We start from the raw sequence: 18,547 nt of genomic DNA, 5'->3' as shown, positions 1-18,547 counted from the left end.
AGAGTCTGGTGGTTTCATTGTCAGTTAGGCTTAATATAGATTTCTCTGGGAAAATACCTCCATTAAACTTAATGTAGGCAAGACTATAGAACATTTTCTTGGTCAGAGATTGGTATGGGCAGAGATATCTTTGGGTAGGATGTTCTTAGTTGTATGAGCGAGCAGGCTGAGAGATTCGTGGGGAAGAAACAGCTATGCAGCAGCGTGGCTTCTAGTCTATGTCCTGCTTCCAAGTTCCTGGCAGAGTTCCTGCCCTGACTTCCCTCAGCTACAGTGCGTGAGCTGAGATTGTAAAATGAAATAAACCCTTTCCTCCCCAAGTTCCTTTTAGTCCTGGTGTTTAATAACAGAAATAGAAAAGTAACTAAGAAAAAGATATTCTACAGAAAGCCATTTTCAATGGTATGAAAAGGAGCAGATTAGCTTAGAAAACTCTTTTGAGGGTGTAAATAGAGAAGACCAACTAGCAAACAACAATAATAAATTGCACATACTTTGCATTCCCCACAGAGTTTGAGTTTGTCAAGGTCATTTAAATGCATTGTTTGATCTTTAATAAGAAATGGTTATTATCCCTAACTTACAAGTCGCAGTGATCTCATAAATTGGGTCGTTGAATGCTTCTATTTCACTTACAGGGAAAATGAAAAATCATGGGACGATAGTATGAAGTTGAAATAAAAATGAAAGTTATAGCATTTTATTGGTAAGTTCAAAAGGCAGGTTAGAGACTCAATTTACTTTTGTATAGAGAGGGAAAGAACATATGCTGCAAATTGCTTCTCCATCTCCCACCAAAGTGCTCTCTAGCTACAATAATTTAAAAATAAACAATATCACAACTGTCCACATAGAGTCAAAGCACAAGTTGAAATACTAGACCATTGCACAGAATTTTAGTAAGAATAACTAGTAACCTCAGCACCAAAACACAGCATTTTTCCCCCAGAGATTCTCCTTTGGTTTATGTAGCCCCAGGAAAGGGCTGGCCTTTGGTACTTTCCTTTGAACCCAAAAATTCATTTTTTCTCCCATATTTTCTTTCTCTTTAGTTTGAGGTACTAGGGTAATGAACTCCAGTGAACTGTAACAATAACCTGAAGTAAGACTTTTTCAAATGTGATTTTGGAGGTAAGAAACAAAGAAAAATGCAGCAAAAATTAGTAGAAAGAGTACCAAACTACAGGGAAGATGACCTAGACCCTGGACATAAGCAATAACAAGCTGGGGGATTTAAGACTAATCTTTTACTCGGAGTGCTGCGGGAACTTTCCCTTCTGGCTGCTCTCCTTCTTAGAATAACTTGTGTTCCAAAGTTCACTTGTTTGTACTTTTAAGACTACAAAGCTCAATTTTTCCTTAGCCACACATTTTTCTTTCAAGAAAAGCCCAGGGCATCTTATTTATGTTTCTTCTTGCAGCTACCCGACTGCATCTTGCGTATTTATGAAATGTCCTTCATCCTGCTTTGCCTGATGATCACAGACAGGTATCCAACCAGCTATTGTGTAACTGCTTTCAATCAGACCTATGCACTAGAGTGCATGTATGAATGCACACACGAGTACATGCACATACACAGAGTGGATCGTCTTAAGTTCAATTTTGATATACTTGTTCTTCCAATTGTCAAAATTAAGGCAATAAGCTATTCTCAAAGACTTTTTAATTAATACAATATATGGATAACCTAAGATTTTTATAACCAAAGAGATCAGAAGAAACGGTCATATTTATTGAAGATAGCAACAAGAGGCTTTTATGGAAAATATAAAGGTTGACTTTATTTTTAGAACGACAGAATTGAATTAGAAATTTCAAAAGCAGTAGTTCACACTGATATCAACAAGCAGGTGTTTTCATAGGCTTGTGTGGGCATCCAGAACATCCGAAACTACAGAGGCAGCTTAGTGTAAGCCACAGCCCCATTCCCTTCCTTCCCGTGGGATCCCCCATCTGTGTACTGGCTTTGATCTGGTGTCACAAACAAAGACTATCTATTTATTCAAGAGAACAAATGTTACTTTTGGTGTAAACCCTGGGGAAACTCAGAAGAGGACATAAGCTTTGGGAGCCCATTGATTTTCAAAGTGTTGATCTGAATAATCCATGGCATATTTACTTCTTTGACTGTTAGAAGATGTACACAGAGGGGGTGAGCTCACCTTGTTCTTTCAGCGTAACCCTGTCTTTTCTTTTGTAGTTGTCTTCTTTATAACAATACTGAATATATTCTAAATGAAAAAAAAACTGGAGCTCTATATTTGCTTTCTAAAAGTCTTGTATATGATACCATATATTGTCTGAATATCTGTTTGATTTCAAAAACCATTTTTTTCTGTTAATATTTTATATTTATGTGTTATATGTTTGTCACAGTTGAGAAGTTAATAAGATTGACATATTATCATTAACTAGAGGTCAAAGTGATTTTTGTTGTTTTGTTTTGTTTTAGAGCACACACTGTGATATAACTGTGAGTTTAGAGAAATGAATATCATGTATCCTCTGGAATAATTTCACTCCAGTGAAACCTTTGTTCCACCTCTTCTATTTTCAAAGAGACTCTGCTGTAACAACTGATAGTTTTTTTCTCGATATTCGATAATATTCTCCTTTCCACAGTTTTATTTTCTCTGGTTTCAGTTATACAACATCATCCCTGGTATTAAACATAACTGAATATTCCAAAAATAAACAATAGGATTTAAATTGTTCCTCATGCTGAATAGTGATGGAGCTTTCTGCTAGGCTGTTGCATCTTACTTGGGATAGTGGTCACTTATTTGTCTCATGTATCCAAGCCTTAGCAGCTTGCTCCCTTTTAGTCCCTAAGTAGCTCTCTTGTTTATCAGATGACTTCAAAATAGTACATTGCTAATATTCAAAAGACAAGTATTTCCCTTAATAATAGCTTCATAGTGATAAAAAAAAAAAGAGTCACAGAGGTGAAGATGACTCACACGGGAAGGAATGGACGCTGTGCTCATACTGAGGTGGAGAAACAGATGACACTATGCAACAGTGCTGTTGGGTGGGTGGGAAGAAATGAAAAACAAATTGTATACACAGTTTTCTGTGTTAGTATTGTAACAGACATCTAATGAGACCTTAAACACATTCCCTGTAAATAATTGGGAAACATGCTATGCTTTTGCCAGAATGGAGTGTAGCTCCTATCATATGAAGTGCTTTCTTTATAGATTAACTTCTTCAACTCTGTAAGACATGTTCTATTTTCTCATTGTCTTGTCATGTCTTGCTGGCTGATGCTTTTCTTTTAGTTCTGAATAAATTCAATACATTCCATTTTCTGACCGTTACTCACTATTTATCTATTTCCTTTATAGCCTTTGATGAACACTACTTATAAACATACCTATATGAATATCTGTATGCACGTTTATGCAGCATACACTCACAATTCTCTTTTGTAAATACTAGGAACAGAGAAGACCTATACCTTGATAAGATGATGCTTATTTAGAAAAAAGTTGACAAGCTGTTTTCCCAAGATCTTGTCCTTTTATAACTCCTAACAATTCCCATTCTTCCATGTTTTTCTGTCTACTGATGCTCTCATAGTTTTAAATGTTAGTAGAATTACACTTTATAAAAACCTTTCTCCCAGTTTGAAATTTGCATTTGGGGCTTTCTTTCCATGACAAATATTCCTCCTATTTTAGAAATTCTAAAACTTTGTGTTTGCTTTAGATCTTTGGCCCATAATGAATGAAATTTTCTGAAATGTATAATTTCTCAACATATTTCAGTAATTCTCTTAGTGGATTAATGTTCAGTACTATCATTTTATTTAAAATTTGTTGTAACCAGCAGGCAAATGAATAAAATCATACACCGAAATTAATTAGACCAAATTCTACCCATGTCTGTACATTTTAAACAATTAAAATGCCATTGTAAGGCTGTTGTAGCTTCACATTGGGTTACAAATAATTCACTATCAAATGTATCTTTCCTACTCACATACCACCAGAGAACAAAACCTCTATGTTAGAACAAGGAGAAAATATCCTTCATCTCCTCTTCTGTGACTCATGAGCCCATATTGCATACATACATCCTCATCGCCAATAGTTACCCTTGCTACAATTATAGGATTTTCGTTTGTACATCTCTTCAGAAATATTCACACACACACACACACACACACACACACACACACACACACACGCATGCATGCATGCACACACTCACACACAGCACATGCACAACATGCATATGTCTGTCAGTCTAAGATCTGCATAGAATGGGGAACATGCGTGCATTTAACTTTTGTGATTGTCTGGTCTTCTTTAATATGTATTCCAAGTTCTACTTGCTAAAAATAATAATAATTTCATTTTTAGAGCTCAATAGTATCCCATATTTTTGTACCAAAGTTTCCTAAACATTCTCCTGTTGATGGAAAATTCTATTTCAGCCCCATGTTTTGAAAATAATGCCTTGTTTGAAGAGTTACCTCTATCTGCTGCCGAACATAATTTGAATGTATCTGAATGGTTCTATTTTTAGGTATCTAGTATGGATGTTGGGCCTGAAAGTGTTCCTTTACCAATATTTCACCTTTTTTGGACTACAATCAGTACTAAGGTCTAAATGTGCACAATGACATTCCTTAGGTATTTTTCAATATAATGTTCACTATTCTCAGTTCTCTGCTTCTCAGAATAAATTCAAGATTTAATTAGTCAATACATAGAATAAAAAGGTGGGATTCTTATTTTAATATACTCTTGAAGAACCAGTGATTATTCTGTACCTTTACCTACACTACAGTAGTCTATATGATCACAAGATGGGATAAAACCCTAAACTATGGACTTAAATCAAAATAGTGAAGTATAGAAAAATTTCTAAGTTAATACATATCTACCTCATATGCTCACTTAAAAAAAAATCCTAGACAACTAATTCTACAGACCAGGCAGACAAGAACACGCTGAAGATAACTGAGAAAATTGTGCTTTATGTATATGGCTATACATGTAATCTATAATTGCTAGGTTTCTAAATGACTTCTATGTCTGTGTAATATTCTACAATGATGTGATAACACAAGAAGCAAAGCCATGTATCCAACTCTATGTTTAAAGGGTTATTTAGTCAGACTCTGAAAGAAATACCATGTTTCTTCATGTGTTTTTGCCATGTAAAATGCTTGCCTATTTCTTACCCAGTTCCTTTATATGGCATTAGTACACTTCAGAGAAAAGACGTTTATAGTGTATTTGATTACACAGTTAGACATAACAGTTTAGCACAATATGCTGTAATCAGGACTACTCAGAAAAGCAATTTAGTTCTGATCTTGTCAAATTAAGTGTGTATTGAATGTATAACTCACTCTCTTGTTTTGGAGAGCTATTTTGAGGCAGCAGCAAGAAAAAGAAAGCTATTATTTATTGTCATAATTTTCTCCTAAGGAATAGATTGGTAGAATCAGTTGAACTGCCATGGGACTAATCTTTCAATAATCTATTTTTTTGTGACTATAGAGATAGTGAGTAGTGCGGATAATGACATCAAAGCAAGACGAAGTAAGCTTGGAATGAGAACTGGTTGCATAAAAGGAGATGATATATAAACAGAAAGTTATGTGCATGCATAGGGGAAATCATCACAAGGAGAGAAATAGAGCAGGGAGACACAGGGAGGAATATACCTTATATCTACCACTCCTGTGCTCTTGCTGTGGTGATTTATCAAAAATGATGTTATAGTATTTATATTTTCAGAAGTAACTTATCTCCTGCAAGCTTACTATATAATGGACCAAAAATACTTTCCCTGTAAACACAACATCTCAATAAATATAGGTAAGATAAAAGTAGAGTTAGGAAATACTGGGGCAGAAACATAAGAATTAAATCCTTAAAAGTAGTTCATCAAAGAGACGACAGAAGAACCCAATACAATATAAGCTATTCTCATTGTTTTAGAAGTCCACCATAACCAGACATCAAAACACCACTGCTTATAAAACCAATCAATTTATACCTAGAACAAAGAAATAAACCTTAACTGATTAGAAAATATTCTCCCTGATAAGTATCTTACATAATACCATGAGGTGATATGCAGGTTGCTAAAGGAGAAAAATACACTAGTGGTCTTACCCAGGACCAGACTCTACATACCACAATGCTGACCTCCTTTCATGGTATTCCAACTGGTGTTTTAATGCTCTGACAGGTATAGAATTAACCAACTGGTATATCATTGGATTTGAGGTTTACACCATAACAGAAGTTTCATGCTTGTTACTATAAACCAGGTGAGTACTTCGCCACTAGGAAGGTCATCTAGCATTAGGAAGAGGTTCCCTCTCCAGATTTGCTAAAAGTTCATCTTGTCTAAGTCTCTTCTGCATTCTATGTTTAGGTACATTAATGGAGGATGATATTAATTTTGGCCAAAATATTTTTTGCATTAGGTTAATAATTTGCTTCCTAAGCATTAGCATCAATTACTGTGACCTCTATATCAGTCTTCTGCATTCAGTGTTCAGGGAACATCAGAAAAGAATAGGGAGAAAGAATAGAAGAGCTTCAGGAGAGTGGAGAACACTGCTGGGAAATGCTGTCCCCTAAACATATCACAGTCGTTGCAGACATGAATGCAGAATAGTTGTGATCATTTCAATAAGGTTTAGACAAGACCAAGCCAGTCAAAATTCCAGAATGTGTGGAAGAGGAATCCCAATTCTTTACACAATCAAGGAGCTATTGATAGCTGTTAGCTAACAATGGAAGGAGAATCATTCTCATTAGGGGGTGTAACTACTGGTATGTTGCTAACACCTCAGTGGATAACCACATATCCGTGTGCATATAGATACTACTAATTGGACTCAGGATGCTATTAATAATAAAATTGTAAAGATAAATAAAAACATATAAAGCTTAGAGAAATGTGGAATGCAGGGCACAAAGGGATATGGAGGTAGTAAATGGCTATGTTCTGTATACGTCATATCAGTGTGTAGTTCTTTTTATGCTTTTTTATTGGATATTATATTTACATTTCAGATTTTATCCCCTTACCCCATTTCCCCCACCACCCAGGAACCTATTATCTCATCCCCCCTCCTCCTGCTTCTATGATGGTGTGTCCCCACCTATACCCCCACTTCCACATTCCCCACCCTCGATTCCCCCCCCCACTTGCTGTTCAGCCTTCATGGGGCCAAGGATCTCCTCTCCTACCTATGCCTGACAAGGCCATCCTCCCCTACATATACAGCTGGAGTCATGTTTCCCTCCCTATGTGCTCCCAGGCTGGTGGTTTAGAACCTGGGGAGCTCTGGTTGGTTGGTATTGTTGTTCTCCTCATGGGGCTTCAAACCCTTTCAGCTACTTCAGTCTTCTCTCTAACTCCTCCATTGGGAAACCCTGGATTAGATCAGTGGTTAGCTGTGAGCATCTGCATCTGTCTCTGAATATGTCAGACTCTGGCAGATCTCTAAGGAGACAGCTATATCAGGCTCTTGTCAGCATGCACTTCCTAACATCCACATCAGCATCTACCATTGGTGACTGCACATGGGATAGATACCCAGGTGGAATGGTCTCCAGACAGTCCTTCCCTCAGTTTCTGTCCCACATTTTGACCTGAGGACCCAACTATACCACTCCTGGGCATATATCCAGAAGATGCTTCAACATATAACAAGGACATATGCTCCCTTATATTTATAGCATCCCTTATGTATAATAGCCAGAAGCTGGAAAGAACTCAGATGTCCTTCAATAGAGGAACGAATAAAAAATATGTGGTACATTTACACAATGGAGTATTACTCAGCTATTAAAAATAATGAATTTGAGAAATTCTTAGGTGAATGGTTGGAACTAGAAAATACCATCCTGAGTGATGTAACCCCAAAACAAAAGAACACACATGGTACTTACCCACTGATAAGTGAATATTAGCCCAAAAGCTTGAAATAGCCAAGATTCAACTCACAGACCATATGAAGCTCATGAAGAAGGAAGACCAAGTGTAGATGCCTAGGTCTTACTTAGAAGTTCTGAGTATAACAAAATACTCAAGGGAGCAATGTGTAGTTCTTAAAAAGAATAAAAATTATTTTTAAAAGGAAGATTAGAATTTAAGAGGAAGTTTTATTTCAGTAGTAGAAGTTGGACAGAGTTAATGGTATATAGATATTAGAAAAATAATTTTTGAATAATAATTTAAAATATAAAAATTTATCTTCTTATAATCAGGAATGTTTTTTAATGTTTGACATTTTCATGCATGGATTAAACTACCTTCTAGAATTTATCTTGTCTTCTCTTATGAAACCTTTCATTCATAGATACATACATATATGTATATGTTAATAAAATAGATGATAAAATTATCATAACATGTATCTTTGGATGCAAGCAAATGATGATGGACTCATAATTCTTCTATTCAAATTAAATTAAAGTTCCATGTTGTCTGTTGTCTTAGTTAGGCTTTGTCTTGTTATGATAAAACAGCATTATGAAAGGAACTTGGAGAGAAATGGGGTTATTTTATATTTCCACAGCACCATTCACTGAAGGAACTCAGGACATTTACTCAAACAGGGCAGGATACTGGAGGCAAAAGTTGGGATGGAGGCAATAGAAGGTGCTGCTTACTGGCTTACTCCATATAACTGGCTCAGCCTGCTTTCTTATAGAACACAGGACCACCAGCCCAGAGGTAGCGTCATGTCACCACAGACTGATATAAGAAAATGACTTACAACTGGATCTTACATAGTCATTTTTTCAATTGAGGTTTCCTTGTTTCAGATGACTGTAGCTTGTGTCATGTTGACATAAAACCATTCAGGATATTTATATTAATAATTATTCAGTTAGTTGGAATTCTCCTAAATCTTAAAATATTTGGTTACATATATCTTATATGTATGAGCATATCAGCTGCACTCAATACATATATATATATATATATATATATACACACATACACACACATACACATGCATATATATACACATATATAACATAGTACATACACAGATATATACATACATATATATGCATACACACATATATGACTATATATATATATGTATCTATATACATATAAACAGATGTGTGTGTGTTTGTGTACAAAAGCTAGGGAGAAAAATGAATTGAAAGTTATAGAAAGGGTTTGACAGAGAGGAGCTGAGCACTGATATTATCAACAGTGTTGTGTAATACATATAAACATTACAAATAATAATGATACTAAAATAAATGATTAATTTCTGTTAGAGGCACATCTAGCATTATAAAAGTCTTTTAAATATGTTAGTAAAATAATCATAATTTTTATAGAATATTTCCTGAAAAATGTTCAAATGAAGATGATTTCATCAACTGAGATGAATAAGTGTATCACATCTTTCTGGAGGAAAAGAACATTATCCAGGTACTTCTGAAGATTTCCTGTACTACGAAATTTTATGTGATAAGGTCTTAGACTCTTGTTTCTCACATCAAATGCCTGCCAACTTCTAAGACCTCATATACACATAAGCACAGGGATCTCAGAAATGTTGGTGGCCACTCTTTTACACTGTCTTTGTAAAAGGATTTTCTAATGATCCAGTATAATTTGCACAAAAGAGATCTGTTTTATATTGAAAATGTTTATATTTGACCTTCCAAGAATTACCCTGTTTTGGAGGAGCTGATTATATTTAAATCAAAACAATTAGACATTATTCTATTTTTAAAAGAGTTCACTTACTAAATTTAAATTGTACATATCTGCCTCGTCTTCATGGTACCTTCACTTGGATGAAACAGTCATATTAAACTTACTAAAAATAAAGTCAAATGCACACATTTACCAAATTACAATAATGCTATAAATAATATACAGTATAATTATATATGTATAAAGTGTTGGAATAATGATGCTCTTATAGTAATCCCAAGTAAACAGTTACAACAAATCTATCTAGGTGGGCGTTAGTTAAGTAGATCACAGCTACCATAGTTGTGTTCTATTTAGAGTTCAGGTAGAGTGCAGGAGGTAGACACTTGATCCTTAATTCTCTCAGGCAAAGGTACAAGATTGTATTGATCACCTTTATTTTTTCCATCTGTATGCTGCCGCTATTGATAATAGTACTAAATTTGTCCATATATCTGTGCTTTTTATGCAATTTTAAAGCATCGCTTAGCAGGAGATTTTCATTTCATATAAAGTCATTGCAAAGCATGATTTTTACAGATTGTTTTGTTTTTGTTTTTGTTTTTTTTGTTTTTTTGAGACAAGGTTTCTCTGTATAGCCTTGGCTGTCCTGGAACTCACTCGGTAGACCAGGCTGGCCTCGAACTCAGAAATCTGCCTGCCTCTGCCTCCCAAGTGCTGGGATTAAAGGCATGCACCACCACTGCCCGGCATGATTTTACAGATTTTTAATACACCAAAATCTGAGTTTTAACCATATATTAAAATAAATACCGTTATTTACAAGAAACTAGTACCATTTAATATGCTGTTTAATAAATGTTTATATATATATATATAAATACACTCATATATACATACTAATACATATGAAGTTATATCTGCCTCCCCCCATACAGATATGTGAAAAATAAATATTTTATGAAATGTGAATAATTAAAGAGAAAAAATAAACTGGATAATTTTTAAATATTCCAAGGCATTCTCATTGTAATAATTGTTGTAGTACATAGAAAAAGTTTCAATTTGTGCTACTCATAGCATTAAGTACATACCTTCGTACAACTTGACAGATTTCCTTTAAGTGTGACCTTATTTCATGTTTATCTCTATAAAATTCTTTATAATAGAAATCAAATAGTCAATGGATTTTGGTAGTAAAGTGAAGGCTATTTTTGATGGATAGAACAAAGATTGGGCATTTTATGTTGGGCCTAAATATGATTTCTCCAAAAATAAAGTAACAATGGCATTTATTATTTTACTCTCAAATTATGTCAAATATAAGAGGGTTTAATTTCTGTTACTAAATGGTTACTTATACAGAATTGTATGTTTTTACATTTATATTTGTTTAATTCATGTGAGTGTTTTGCCTGCATGTGTATTCATAATATGAGTTTTTCTGGTGTTGCCAGAAGCCTGAATGAGCCCAGTATTCCATAGAGCTGGAGGTACAGGTAATTGTTATCCATCATGAGACTGCAGCATATTGAACTCATCCCCATGCAAGAACAGCAAGTGCTTGTAAACACGAAGACATCTCTTTATCCACTTGTATGTGTTCTCTAATGTCCATAAAAATGCTTATTTATTTTTGTCCTTACAATAAACCTACATTTAGAACATGATTCGAGGATAAAAGATAATGTCTTGCACAACTGAAGTATAAATAAATTCATGGATAAATTTGTGCCTCACAAATTTTCTGTACTATTATTATATGCCAGATCCATTTTGCAGACCTATTGAAAATCATGTTTGTGCTGTTGAAAGATGGACAGTTTAGAAGGCCTTTTAAGAAGGCCTTTCTTCTCAACTTTGAATACTTGAAATCTATGCCCTGATATTGAAATGTATCATCTTCTCTCCTCATGTTCTTGAACATACCTGTTTCCCTGTACCTAAAGGAATGAAGGTTAGTATGTAGCCCAGGTCTAATCATGTCGTGTATCTGTACTTCCAAACTGTTTCCCTAGAGCACAGCCAGATAAACAGTTGCTGCCTTCTCCAACATGGTGGTTTTTTCTGTGTAGGCATCTCTGAATTCTGCAATGTATCCTGGTTTCTACCAAGAAAATAACTGGTTCTGTGACAATAATGTTGCATGGAGGGCCCTGACATTTTTCATAATGAGCCTATGGTAAATGATATTTCAGCATAAACTGACCATTTTAGAAGTTTCTCAAACAATTTTACATAAAACTAGGACCATTTGGTGCAATGAAATAGTAATTTGCTAGTGGCCTAAGATGTTTAAGGAGACTTAGAAAGCCTATGGTACACTTGATTGGCTTATGTACCTTAAAATAGTTTTAGCATTAAGTAAAAATATCAACTAATAAGAGACATGTGGTATCTTCTCAGAAACCAGAAAAATTAAAAACAAAACAACAAAAAAGATAATAAAAGTTTGGGAAGAAACTGAAGCAGAACACAAATTTACAAAGTCAAGCAGAATTTCTCATACACGTATATTAAACCTATATTGTATATTTATATTTACAAATTCATTTACAAATGTGAGGGAATTTGTAGCCCAAACTAATGTAAGTTTAATTCGAAGTTCCAATTGTACTAATGGTTGTAAATTCTGCAATTCTTTATGACAATCTCTGTTTTTTTTTTTTGTTTTTGCTTTTAGGCAACTCATGAAGGCATAAAGTGAAGCTAGTGTATACCACATGTTAAATATTGATTTGTATATTTCATGAGAGTTACTTTTCTTATTAGTTATTTTAATATATAAGAGTTATTAAAATGCATGAATAGTAGCATCAATTGTAGGCACAATATTTTATTTAAAATAATGAAGTGTTTAAACTTAGAGGAAAGGAGGAAAAGGAGGGAAAAAGAAAGAGAGGAAGTGAGAGGCAGGCTATAGAGATGCTCAGTTTTCTGTGTAATGAATTTTGCTCATAGTGACTGTGAGGCAGCTTGTCTTTTCCAATCTAGATCTGCTCCCTCATTCCTGCAAACATTTGTAACTGAATGTGGGAATTTGGGGGAGGTGAAGATTCTTATTCTTTATCATTTGATTATGTCAACAGAAGAACACCTGAAAAAAATAAAATAGAATATGTATACTTTAGTATCTTTTCACAGTGTTGACTGCACCAAAGGAATGCTTTCTATGTTGTGGTTCTCTCTCCACCTGAGTTGTGCCGTCTGAAGTCACTATATTCACACAGTTCTTTGAGGCTGACTTACTTTCTATTGTGAAAAAATCTGACTCTTTTTATCCCTGCATTAAGAGCAGGCATAATTAGGAACTCCTGCCTCTTTTACTTGACTTGTGCTGAAACACGTGCATACTTATGTTTGTTTCACTCTTGGAAATTATTAATCTTTCATTAAATAATATATGGCTGAGCTCAGTATGTAATTCCCAGCAGAACTCTGAAATACTTAAGAGATGTTCCCATTTACTACAGTAACAGTAGAGTTTATGTGGGATCAAAACATGGCCAAGATAAGAAATCAACAAATAAACATTGAAAAGTCTATTTTATCTTAGATGAATAAAAACTCAAACAATGTGCTAATTAGTGATAATTAAAAGAATCTCAACAGGAAAATATAAAATGGAACAGAAATAGAAAAAAAGGATAAAGAATACTAGGCACAAAGGCAGTTTTAAAAATTTATTTTATATTTTAATATCCATGTTGTTATATACATTTGTGATGCACATTTAATTATGTTTGTGATTTTCCAACATAATTTAATTGATAGGTGTTAGCCTATTACTATAGGTTAAATTCTCTTCTTAAATGTGCTTGTTAAATTTGGATTACATTTTTAAATTTGTAATTATAGAAGCATTAAATTTGTACTTGTTCCCATAAAAAATAATTGATTTACTTTGTTTTTAGAAAACTCCCTTTACTAGAATCAGTCTTAAAACTCTTCGCCCCACTGGTGTGCAGGTGTTGAGTGTCATTTTCAATGACTCACTGTTAGTCTGCTTAGAGATTACCCAATGCATGCCTAATACCAAGGCAGAGCTATATGTTGCTCTATATATACAGATATTTTCTTCTATTTCAAAAATAGATACACTCCATTTTAGTTATTATTACTGCAACACAAAACCACAAATTTAATGGTTAAATCATTAAAATTGGGACTATCAAAATGGGCTGAGGAGGTAAAAGCATTTACGACACAAGCCTTGTGACTTGAGTTTGATACTTGAAAGTTTAAAAGGAAAAAAAAAGGAAATCTATTATCTCACAACTGTGCAGGCCATCTATATATAAGAGAAAAAAATGGCTTAAAATTTTGTTCTGTGATTCTGTAGACAGACTCCATTTTCTTCTTTGCTCATTTCCAGAGGCTGCTTACATTATGTTTCCCATGACTTTTTCCCTACATCTTCAAACGAACATCAATCGCATAACTTTTGGCCTTTATATTTCTGTAGTCACATCTCTCTCTCCTCTCTCTGAACATAAAAAAAAAAAAAAAAGAAAAGAAATGTTGTTTCAGAACTAAAGATTAGCTGGAGACCCAGTGAACTTTCAGGAAATCAGAAATAACTTCTACCATATGAAACCCTGCAATTTGATGGGCAACCACAGTTGAGGTCTCTGTCAACAGCATAAGCCAAAGATTATAGTACAGCCGTTGAGATTATGATTATGTCAAATGAAACTATCAACAACCAATTCAGTAATGAGTTAGCTTGTCGCACAGCAGTATCCAAGCAAGGCCTTTTTTCCTGCATCTTCTGAAATTTCATCAAATTTGTTCATTTTAATTAGATGGTCTATAGATTGATGCGTCTCGTTGGTGTTTAATTTTGTCCATAATTTGTAGCTGTTGTGTGTTGTGTGAAGAGCTTTGTCCAATAGAAGTGCTAATGACTTTGCCAAAAAGAAGGTTCTACAATAATAGAACTTAAAAACAGTTGCTAATTCCACTGGTTTTAATTTAGAATACCTCTAGTAGGCAGACATGCGTTTAAATGTACCTATAATATGGCAATTCCATGTATTTAATCAAAATTTAACTGAGCATTTGAAAATTTCCCTATGTACTTTCTTTAGGCATCTTCTACTTCTTAAAAAAGAATGGCACTTCTGAATCATTCTGATTAGATCTGTATTTCTCCCATGAATCCTATAAGTTACACACATAAATCAGCAGCATTACATTAAAGCTGCTAATAATTTGCTAGAGGTCTTCATGGATAGTGAAGGTGAGAAATGCTTTAATTTACTTATCAATAAATGTAAGTAATTAGGATGTCACAAAACAGGTGGTAAGTTCAAAGAGGAATTAACAAATTTGCATGCTTTCAGAGAATTATCTCTTTATGGTAAGTTTAAATAAGTGATAATCTATTTTTCTGCAAGAGTTACTAATTGTCTTTTAAAATTAATGATGTTTTGCTATTATTGCAGGTAGTATATTAACTTCGTAGTTCAGTTTTCTTTATCTATTTTTGTACTTTTATATGAAGGGAATAATCTGCCTCAGAATTGTTTTGTGTTTAACCAAAGAGCATTTGTTAAGTTTCTTTTTTTATTATTTTTATTAACCTATTTGTTTTTATATCTTAGTGATTAGCTAACAACACAATGAATTTTTCAAATTAATTGTGGTTTCATTTCTTTTTTTTTTTTTTTCTGTGTTTTCAAGCCAACATTTTTGGATTAATGAAACTCCCATGTACCCTTAAAAATGTATATTCTAATTTTCTCCACTGTTTGACTTTTTTATTCATTTCATTTCTTTGATAGTATATTATGATTGTTTTATTTGAAAATTTTTACAGGGTTATGTGTCAATTACTAAGATAAGGACATGGACATTTCTAATTGTTATGTGTTTTTTGTTTCTCCTTTTAACCCTGGATTTCTGCCTATTATTTTTGCCGGTTATTATTATAGATACATGCATTTAGGATTACAATCATTTATTTTTATGAAATATCTCTTTGTGTCTTTGGTAAAATTGAATTCTTTTGACAAGATAATTAGGTCTTCATTTTTAATAGATGAATTCTTCACTGTAAATGATAATATGTTCCATAGGGTCAGATGTTTAAATATTTGGTCCTAGCTAAAGGCACTGTTTGAATAGGCTTAAGAGGTGGGGCCTTACTAGAGGAAGGACATCACTTGGAGAAGCTTTGTTTTGCAAATCTCCTATCTTTCCCAAGTAGTTTTCTTGAATTTTTGTTTTAGAGTTCAAGGTGGGAGGCCCCAGCTTCCATTGCAGACACTTTACCAACTGCCTTCTGTCATGTTTCCTCACCATGGGTGTTTTCCTGAAGTTCCCCCTTGGTCCTGTTATTTTTATCATAAAAACAGAAAAATAGTTATTGCAGGAAGCAAGATATACTTTATAAAAAATTTACAGCATTTGTGTTTAACATCATTCAGAATATAAAAGCTGTCCTTTCTAATTTCTTATAAAATTTTCTACTGCTCTTCTCTACACCCTGTGGGCATGTTTATGTACAGGTTTATGGGTGGGTACATGTGTACAACTTTCTAATCTTTGTGCATATGTATTTACAATGTGACTGTCTGTGCCCATGAGTCACAGTATTTATGTAAAGGTTAGAGAGTATCCTTAGGTGTCATACCTTGCATATGTCATTTTAGCTGCACCTTCTATCTCATGATAAAAGTATTATAATGGAAAGCTTTAGAGTCCAGTCACAACTAATATAATATCTCCATCACAACTCCTATACCTAAGATTCTTGTGGATCATTATGGAAGAAGGAGTGAATAAATCATAACAGTCAGAAGAACAGGGAGTTTGCTGTGAGACTGTGTCTGCTAAGATTGTCAAAGTGAGATCTATAAAGTTTCACCCATGACCACCTAAACAAACATTAAACCAGTAGATATAATAGGTAAAGATTCAGGAGCTCCTAATCTTACATAAAAACTAAAGGCAACTAAGGCATGGTGAGATCAGTAGAAATAGTATTTTCTATTGCAAGACACAAAGTGCTTATCCAATACCAAATGGAAATCCCTGAAAAAAGTATGTACACAGATACAATTATATATATGTATATGTATGCATGTGCATATGCGTGTATGTGTGTGTATATATTTATATATATTCAGTAACTGTAAAAAGAGGACATATATTTGAAAAAGATCAAGAAATGCTACATGAAAGAATTTGTAAGAAAGGAATAAAAGGAGAAATTATATAATTATAGATTATAATGTAATCTATAATCTACAAAAGTAAATAAAAAATAAAAAAGAGTAATTACAATTATGTGCTACTGTGTCCAGCTGTACACTGTTAAGACCCAAGTGTTGAAATTCACAGGTTTACAAGTACTTTATGGATTGAACTATCTCTGTAAAATACCTTTTTCTGTGAGATGGAGATTCTCCATGAGACTGGAACTCATTAATGGATTAATATGGCTAGTGGATGGTCTTCAAGTGTACACCTGCTTCTTCTCTTTTCTTTGGTTACAGAAGTGTGCTAATATTCTGGGCCTTTTCTTAGTTACTGGGCACTTGAACTTGGATTCTTATGCTTCACTGACACTTTGTTACATCTTCACTATGTCATATCTTTTGTTTCTGATCACATTTTTTGTTGTCTTTGTTTTTAATCCCTGTCTTAGAGAAGATAAGATATTATAATCAAATCAACATTTTTGCCTCACAAGACATTTTGAATATTTTTGGTCTTCACTTTAAAGTCTTTCTCTACTTCAAAGCATATATTTTTAACTTTCCAAACTTATTTCAAATAACATTGTGTCCTGTTCTCTTGAGTTTAGAGCTTTCTATTTTCCTCAATTCATTTACTCATCTAATACTGGGGTTTCACATACATTCTTATTACCTAGTGTCTTTTCTTTGTTGAGTGAAGCTCTCAATGTATCCTAGGCTAGCCATGGACTTATTATATGGAAGAGCCTGGCCTTTAGCTTTGTATCTTCTTGCTTCAACTCTCCAAAAATTATTAACTATATTATGTACAACTGTTTTCTACAGTGATTTGGCTAAAACCCGGGGTTTTGTACAGGTAACCAAACATTGTCCTGTTGTGCTATATCTACAGCCTGCCAACCAGCTTCTAACCTTTGGGTTTCAATCTATGAGTGAACTTTGGGATCATAGAATAATGAGATATTACAAATACAGAGCAATCAAACTATAAGCAAAAGTCAATCATATCACATTGCCAGCATTTCATCATTCAACTTTACATGATGTCACTACAATCTTAGTCCTGGTGTACAACAGGGAACCTATTTTTATGTTGGTCTTCCCAGCAACTCTACCTTTGCTTAATTTATTTCTATTTTATTTCTTGTTTGCCAAATATTCTGAAGTCTTAGAATGTCTGCCAAAATTCTATTATTATGAAGTGTCATAACATTTTGAATTTTATACAATGTCTTCAGGTTATGGTGTCTTTGATGTATATTATACTCTGTGGTCATTATGAAACTTTACATTTAAAAGTTTAAAAACAATTCATTAATTTAGTGTGTGTGTGTGTGTGTGTGTGTGTGTGTGTGTGTGTTTGGCTGACTCGCTGTCTGACTATGCATACATTGTCTTAGCCAGGGTTTCTATTGCTTCAATAAAACACCATGACAAAATGGCAAGTTGAAAAAGAAAGGGTTTATTGGGCTTACACTTCCATACCCTGTTCATCCTTGAAGCAAGTCAAGACAGGAACTCAAACAGAGTAGGAACCTAGAGTCAGAATCTGATGTAGAAGCCATCATAGAGGAGGGCAGCTTACTGCCTTTCACAGCCTGCTTTCACTTAGTACAAAGAACCACCAGCCCTAGGATGGCACTGCCCACAATGGTTTGGGGGTTGGGGCC

This window comes from Arvicanthis niloticus, chromosome 19, assembly GCF_011762505.2.
Source record: "Arvicanthis niloticus isolate mArvNil1 chromosome 19, mArvNil1.pat.X, whole genome shotgun sequence".
Classification (NCBI taxonomy): domain Eukaryota; kingdom Metazoa; phylum Chordata; class Mammalia; order Rodentia; family Muridae; genus Arvicanthis; species Arvicanthis niloticus.
The sequence above is the reverse complement of the archived record's forward strand: the minus strand, read 5'-3'. Positions refer to the sequence as shown.